The 8284-nt window shown below is 40.8% G+C and overlaps 1 long non-coding RNA gene across 1 annotated transcript in view; it reads left to right on the top strand.

Annotated features, from left to right (window-relative positions):
- The first annotated feature begins 353 nt into the window (after positions 1–353).
- The window catches only part of LOC306814384, a 40316-nt gene continuing 32385 nt past the window's right edge, over positions 354–8284 (top strand). The window contains exon 1 of the long non-coding RNA XR_013777162.1: positions 354–443. This is a non-coding gene — a long non-coding RNA (uncharacterized lncRNA). The remainder of the gene's footprint in view (positions 444–8284) is intronic.

Here is an 8284-nt window from a genome sequence, read left to right as displayed (position 1 = left end):
AAATCTCTTTGTTTTGGTGTGAAATACATTGATGTTTTTTTTCTAGCCTAGCTTAGCAAAGATTTGCTTGTAAATATTTTAACTGCAAGTACAATCACATGGTGTCTGCTGTTCCTGGGCTGATCTTGCTGAATACTGGGCTGTCTTTAGCAAGGCATGCACAGATTGTAAAGTGCTAGATGCTGTTCACAGTGAATTAAAGTGTCAGAGCATGGCCATTATTTGGTTAATCTTGGGACAAAGCACTCAGCATTTTAATATGGTAACCGTAAAGGCATTTTTCCATATAGTTCACATCGCTTGCTCTTTAATAGAAAGTTAATGGGGATTTTCTTTTTTAGATAGCAGCAATTTATCATGTGTTTCCCTGGTAACTACAGCATCGTGAACCTTCCTTGAAAACTCCATTGGGATTCCTGCAATGTTTATGAACATAATGAATGGTAAGTGTAAGGCAAACCCATTGAATCACTTTATTTTAAATTCTGGCAGAGACATAATTTCCCACAGTTCATAAACATTTACAAAAAAAGGAGTTTACATGAAGAAAAACAGTTGTTTTTATCACTCAGATCAAAGAATACGTTTATCTGGATGTATGGATGCGTTTTCTGCCAGCTTTTGATAAACTCAGGTGACAATCTTTAAGAGGCTTCACAGACTACTGCGGAACCTTTGAAGTCTGCAGCTTTGCTCACCTGAAAACACAGACATCAGTTCTGCTCTCTGTTCTGTGTGAGTCTGAAGTTTGCACTTCAAAGATTGTAAACGACAGGACAAATTTCCCGAGCTGCTGCTCAGAGTCATTGGAATAAAATGGTGAAGTGTGGCATGTTGCAGGTACTCAGGTTGGATGGGGCTTGGAGCAGCCTGGTCTAGCAGAAGGTGCCCCTGTCCATGGCAGGGGGATTGGGACTAAAAGACCTTTAAGGTCCCATTCTAAATCAAGCTTTTCAAGGATTCTCTAATTTGGGTTGTTGTCTCCACACCCCTGTTGTAGCTTATCTGCTCCTGTGCCATGGGATTGGTGTTTGTGCACTGGAGAAATAGCCTAATGTCTTTTTGAAATGCAGTGCAAGGGATTCCCCTAATGTGAATGGTCTTTTCATCAGACCTGAGATGGGAGAGATGGAAAGGAGTGAGAGCTGCAGATAAAAACTTATTTGATAGGGTCTGGCTGTCACCTCAGGCTTTATTCCTCTGTAGTTAATAAAGCATCACTTATATAACTGAGAGAGAGGTCATCTTCATCAGTCTCAGTGGAGCTGCTTTGGATTCTTGTTGTTGTACATAAAAATATGTTTCTGATGCTGTTTGTAAGTGGGGGCATCTTTACTGAAGGATGGAGGAAGGTTTCTCTTCCTCTTCCTTTTGTGGAGGATTTTGAAGGGGTGTGCAGAGCAACCCTGTTCCTTTATAGAAATTTCCAACAAGAAAAAAAAATTAAAATTACTATAATATATATTTTTTAAATTTACATCTTTCGAAAGGTTTAATTTTGCTTTAATTTTTTTAGAAGGTAATATTATTGGATGACCAGTCCACAACTATCATTGGGAATGGGGTTAGTACCCATTGTACAGGGGATAAATGAGACTAAAATCTATGTAATCATATATTTTAGGTGAAATGTCCATGCTTGTGAGGAAAGGGAAGACAGACAAAAAAGAAAGAGCATTTTGCCAGACATCTTTCTGTGTATCATTTGCAAGTGTGAGTGCTGTGAATTCACCAAAGACTGGAGATGTGTTTAAATTGAGCTTCCATAGGAAAAAGTTTGGAGATGGATCTCCAAAATGGGGAAGGTCAAGGTTTGGCTCTTGCAGAGGAGAGGAAAGGAGGGAATGGGATATGGGATCCAGATTGGAGTGTGTGAAACAGGGAAGTGGAGACAAAATCATAGCCAATTTCTGAATTAACACCTAGTTCTTCAAGTGGAAAAGAGGTGGAAATGTGGTATTGGTGGCTCTGAGTAAGGCACTCCCAATTTCACCCTGTGTGTATGAATAACACTGGGTTCATTCTCATAGCTGGGTAGGTGAGGGAATTTGGGGATCATCTCTAGGCTGAGCAGAGTGCACTGCCTGAGGCTGGGAATCAGTTGCAGGTGCAGAAGTTATTCGGAAGAACATGGGGGTGGGTATTAGGAATTCAAAATTTAAATTTATTCATTGAAGATTTTTAAAATTAAAAAAAAAAACCAACAGAGTTGTAGAATTGGTTCAGGCTAGATATGTTCATGATTTGTACAGTTTGGGCTTTTTAAAAAGTGCTCTATTGCTACCTTGTGTTTAGCACTAGGAACATGTGCAAAATAGTGCTCAGGTGGGTTATGAATATGAAAGGATTTACTGCAGAACAATGGTTAGGGCTGAATTTTGTTCACCCCATAGAGAAAAGCTGTGTGCTGTTCTCAGTAGATTTGGCTGCCTTATTCTGAATTTTTTCTTGGTATGTATTCCTGCCCTTAGATCAAGGATAACCTCTGTGAAACTTGTGACTACAGAGCTACAGTTATTTTCAAATTCGCAAGTTCTGTGATGGAGAATATTGATATCACTCTGAATTCTTTAAGCTCTAGCCTCTTGATGTGCTTTATGTCTTTTTCATTCTCTGTATTATTAGTACAAGTTATTTTTACAGGATTTGAAAGATGCATTGCAGAACCTTAGTGCTGAACTTTGGCACAGCGGTGAAGGAAAATGGAGTTTGCATCAGCTTGTTTTACTCACAGTAAATTTTCACCCTGAGGAATATGCCTTATCTGCAGCCAAGGTTAGGTTTAATGCTGGTTTCTATTGTAATGCTCAAAATGCAACATTCTGTTTCAATGAAGGCTTCTAGTTATGTGGAGGAAACATCTAACTAGTGTGAGTTATTTAAATGCCACACTCTTAGTCTTGTGTGACCCTGAGTGCTTTCTACATAGCCAGTTCTTGGGTAATATAGGATTTATGAGACTGAAGGAGGCTTAATGAGGCTTACAGTATAAATTTGCCAGTTGTACTGAGTCCAGTGCAAAGGTTGGGATTAGTTTGGAGGTCATGAAAAGTTGATTTGGAAAGCCAGGGATTTGGCTGAGGCTTGCCTGATGTGAAGGGAAGAGCCAAGGGCTGCTTCCACTTGCTTTGAGTCCCTCAGCCTGATCCTCATCTGAGGTGGGGTTAGACTTGGGGTGCACCCCAGGGACCTTGCTCTGGACCAAAATTCCTCTCCTCAGGGCTGCTCTGGGATTTCCTGTGCTTCCAAGAAGAGCTGAAATGCTGTGGTGACACAGTCAGAGAAGAAACACACTTTAAATAATTTTGCCCTTGACATTAGATATGTTACCTCTGTGCCATGGTTATGTTTTCCATGGCCACAGCACAAGTCAAATCCCATGGCTGATTCTCATGCCCCACCACAAGTAAATACTTAGTTTTGCCCTATAAGAGAGGAAAAGGTTAGATCTCTTTCTCTCTGTGGATATAAAAGAATAATTATAGAGAAAGATGCCTTTTATTGCTAAAAAAGCAGTTTCAGGTCACTCCACATCCAGAAGTAACAGCTGTGTTTAGCAGAGTACTTTGTCAGAGGAAAATAAAAAAAGATCAAATGCAGGAAGGGAAAATAAAAGAGTTACAGTCTGCATGTATTAAAGCCTAGTTTAGCTAAATTCAGTGATAATTTTTCAAAGGAGAAAAGTACTGCAATAAAACATTTATTGTGTTTTTGTGCTTGTTTTCATTCCTTTGAGAAAAATGAAACAGTTTTAAGACTCATTCTATACTAATTCTTTTTCCTAGTTTTTCAGTTAAAGCATTAAACAAAACCAACAACAACAACAAAAAAAAGAGTTATTCACACAGTTCCCATTATAGATTTACAAGAGGAAAAAATTCTAGTTTTCTGAATGGTCTGACCCATTCAAGAAGGCATCATTTGCTTTAAATAAACATTGGCAAGGTCCTTAATAAGGATATGAATGATTAAGGAAAACCAGATATTTGGAATTGAAATGAAAAAAAAAATAATCTGAGTATAAAAAACCCTAAAATATATGTTCTAGGAATAACTCATCTACTCATGACTTGTGCTTAGACCCATTTGGTGGAGGCCCATTTGGTGGAGAATTGTTGAGGCCCAAGGCACAAAAAAGGGATATTTGGGTAACAGAAGCCAACTTGGAGGCTGTAAAGTGATTTGTTTCTATTTCCTTGTGGTCAAATCAGCTTTACAGTTCTGAAAGAAACCCAGTTGAGAGTTTATGTGAGTTCAGGATGGTGTAACTGTATGTTTTGGACATGGTAGGGAAAGGAGAAGAAACATTTGCATCCAATTTGCCAACATGCTCCTCAACTGACATATCAACAAGCTGGTTGAGGTAATGGGACAGATAAGTATTTTAAGTTGTGAAAGTTTAAGAAGCTGAGAATCTGGCAAAGGGAATTAGCTTTGAAGTTCAGCAGTCATTCTCAGCCACGGGATGGTGTGAGGAGACCTTGGGCACTGCTGCTCCTGCCTTGTTCCTTGGCTTGGTGCAAGGGACTTTTGACTCATTGGACAATGGACTTGCAGGAGGCAGAGAACAAGCGACCTGTGGGCTGCAGTCAACCTGCCAAAATTTCATCCAGCCTGGCAGCAGCCTCCCCCTGACTCCTACCCCAGGTACTATGGGCTGCTCCACCTCTGCTGGCAGCTGGCTCCTGGCTCCCCTCCTGGGATGTGACTTGGTCAGAAAACTCTTCTTTTGGATTTCCAGCCAAACATGGAAGGATGTCATGCTTGTTGACTGAGTTGAAAATGGGAGTGGCTGAAGGAAATCCAATTATTTTATTGGATCTGCATTAAGTTCATGCTTTTCTGCAGTAATATGGGTGTCTGAATTCTCTGGCCCCCGTGGGGTTGGTTACCCATCAGGATCTGTCTAAAGCCCCAGCATTTGTGACTCAAAGACATGAAGTCCCTCTTCAATCCCTGCTGAGGTCAGGGGACACAAGGATTGCCCTGTTGTTCTCTCTGGATCAGGCACTGGAACAGGCAACCTACTGAGCCGAAGCTTTTGGCTTTTCATCAGTTTTAAAAGTAATTGATATGAATTGTGGTAATGACTGGTTTGTAGATCTTGCCTTTGGATATCCACAAAGCTGCTTAGAGAATTGGAGTCTTTGTATGACCATGGATATCTCAGCCGTGTCACTGAACTCAAGGGCACCAAAACCTGCAGGGATTTATTAGTACAAAGAAACTCTTCCTGCCTCTGAAAGCCTCTTAAAGTATTTTATGCAGCATATACTCACTTATCCCTGGACTTTCTGATCATGGTTCTTCCATTGCCTAAGGCCTCAGCCAGCTCTAGAAATAACACTGCCCTTGCTTTAGAAAAGTGCATCAAGTGCCTTGTTTCATGTTTTACAGGTGGGGAGCCTAAGAGTAGGATCATTTAAGTCTGACATGTTTGCTTGTGATTATGGAAATATCTGTAATCAAACATTTTAACAGTCAGTGCTATTTTCTAATCTGTGTGTGTGCAGTCTGATGTCTTTTGAAGGCAGCAGGAGGCAGGAAGGCCTCACAACAGGGAAAATTAAGCCAATTATCTCTGAGTAGATGTAAGGACTAAATGCCCCAATTTTAACCTACCACTTCAATACCTCTATGATTCAGCCATTCTCTCTGCAGTGGAATGGGAATCATGCTGCTGGAAGCTTGGGGCAGGATCTCAGGGAGGGAGGTGAGGGTTTAAAGAGCTTTTCAGCCCTTTGCCTCTGTTCTGATACCCCCTTATATCACCATGGGCAGTGTTGTGACATCACATGGATGGTGTGGTGGTGATTTGCCTCTCCAAGAGAACCTTAGCTCTCATCACAGAATGGTTTGGGTTGAAAGGGACCTGGAAAACCATCTCGTTCCACCCCTGCCATGGGCAGGGAAACCTTCTGCTAGGCCAGGTTACTCCAAGCCTCATCCTACCTGGCCCTGGACACTTCCAGGGATGGGTTGGGCTTGTGGTGTGAGCTGCCATGGCTAAACCCTCTGCTGTGGGTGATGAGTGTCAGTCCTTCCCTCCTGCCCTCTCAGACTGGGACCTGTGATCCTCTCCACTGTTATTTCCAGCATCTTTTGGCCATAAGCCCCATTCTTCCTTCTAGACTGCTGCTGTATCTAGAAATAATTTCTGTATCATGGCTGAAGTACCTGATGAAATGTATAGAGGTCCCACAAAAGCTCTGCCATAGAAGTTTATGTGGGTTTAAATATCCAGTCTCATGTGAAAACAGAGTTTCAGGGATTTTGGTATTGCCATTGGTTAAATAGATTTCAGGTCTTTATTATGCTATTGAAATACTTGAATCACCACTTGATCTAAATGAAAGCTTACTGTGTATGCATATAATTGTTTTTCTTGCTACCTATTACTTGATTGGGGTTGAGTAAGGTTAGCAAAAGCATTAAATTAATTTTCTTGTAAAGTTATGCATTATGAAGTAAGAGGTATAAAAGTTACATTATACATGGCAAATGTCTTGAGGGTTTGGTTTATAGACTTGTTTATATTTTTATTTTAATGATTATTGCTTTCTTTGTGTCATTTCCACTTTTGAATCTCCATACTCATTACATTTTTATTATCTCTTTTATAAAATAAATGGCACCAAACCAGACAATTTTGTTCTTGAAATAAATAGATCCAAATATATCTCTCGATAAATTATATGTTGTGGCTGCAAGAAGGACTTTAGAAAAGTCACTAAGCTGAAGGCAAAGCCAATTAATAGCTGGCCTTTCCTTTTTATGGACCATGGCATGCAGCACATCCATCTGACTTGGCAGATTTGAAATTATCCAAGAGATAGCTGAACTACATTGAAAGCTACGTCAGTAAAATTAGTGCTCATGGAAGGCAACAGATCAACAGCCCTAGAAATCAAATCCTATGTGCAAACCTCACTGAAGTAATTTTGAACACTTTCTCTTGACTTCAGGGAGCTCTGGGTGAGCCCTTTCAAGGGCTGAGCAATCTTCAGCCACTGTTATCACTGTGGTTCTTAACTGATGCATATTCCCAAACACGTTGTGAGACCTGAGGGTGTAGCTGGTACTTACTGGGAATCTTTCAAAGCACCAAACAGAATTGTGTCTGTTGCAGAATCACAGAATCACATGATGGTTTGGGTTGGAAGGGACCTTAAAGATTCTCTGTCCTACCCCCTGGCCCTGAACATGTCCCAGGAGCTGGAAATAGAAATAGGAGTTTAATTTGTATATCTGCAGAACATGTGCAATTACTCTTCATAATGTTGTGGGTGGAGGGGGTCTAAAACACATTTCTCATGAGGAGCAGCTGGGGGAGCTGGATGTGTTTAGTCTGGAGAAAAGGAGGCTCAGGGGGCACCTTCTCACTCTCCTCAACTCCCTGACAGGAGGTGGAGTGAGATAAAGGTCATTCTTGGCTGCCACATCTGAAGTGAAAGGATGAGAGGAAATGGCTTTAAGGTCTGCCAGAGGATGTTCAGATACATGTTATTAAAAAAAAAAAAAAAATCCTCACTGTAAGAGTGGTTGGGTATTGGAATAAGTTACCCAAGGAGGTGGTGGAGTCACCATCTCTGGAACTGTTCAAGGAGCAGCTGGAATTTAGGGGTGATTATGGTGGTGTTTGTTGATGGTGGGGCTATCTGGTCCTGGATGTCTCTTCCAATCTCTGTGATGATTCTGTGATAAAATTGACTGGTACATTTTAGCAATATATGGCTTCTGTTCTTTGTAAACATTTTTTTTTTTTTTTTGTGTGTGTAGATTTTGTTTTTAATAGCCTTTATCTTCTCTGTATGATTTTGCTGTTCTGAAACATATGTTTATGAAACTTTTTCCTTTGGATCTAAAGCTATATTTCCTGTTATACATACACAACAAGTCCTGGGCTACCAAGCCCTTCTCCTGGTTGCCACCCATAAATCCAATTTATAATCCCATAGACATACCCTTTCTTCTTCTAAAAACCAGCCCACTTGGGTTTCTCCCTGGGTATTTCCATATAAAGTCTGTTCTAGAGCTTTGTGGAATTTCATGTTAATCAGTTCCTTCCTATTTTCTCTTGTTCTCCCCGTTTTCTTCCAGGCTCACTGGGAAATTGGAGCTGTGATGGTGAGACTAATTTCCTTGTTAGGAATAAGTGAACTGAATGAAAACAGCCCAGTGGTGTGAGCAAAAACATTTAGTAGCAGTCAGGCTCTGGTGTGCTGAGCTCCTGCCTGCTCAGCTGACCAGGTTTGCCTGGTATTGTGCTCATGTTTTCACATGT

Source organism: Erithacus rubecula, assembly GCF_903797595.1.
Source record: "Erithacus rubecula genome assembly, chromosome: Z".
Classification (NCBI taxonomy): domain Eukaryota; kingdom Metazoa; phylum Chordata; class Aves; order Passeriformes; family Muscicapidae; genus Erithacus; species Erithacus rubecula.
The sequence above is the reverse complement of the archived record's forward strand: the minus strand, read 5'-3'. Positions and strand labels throughout refer to the sequence as shown.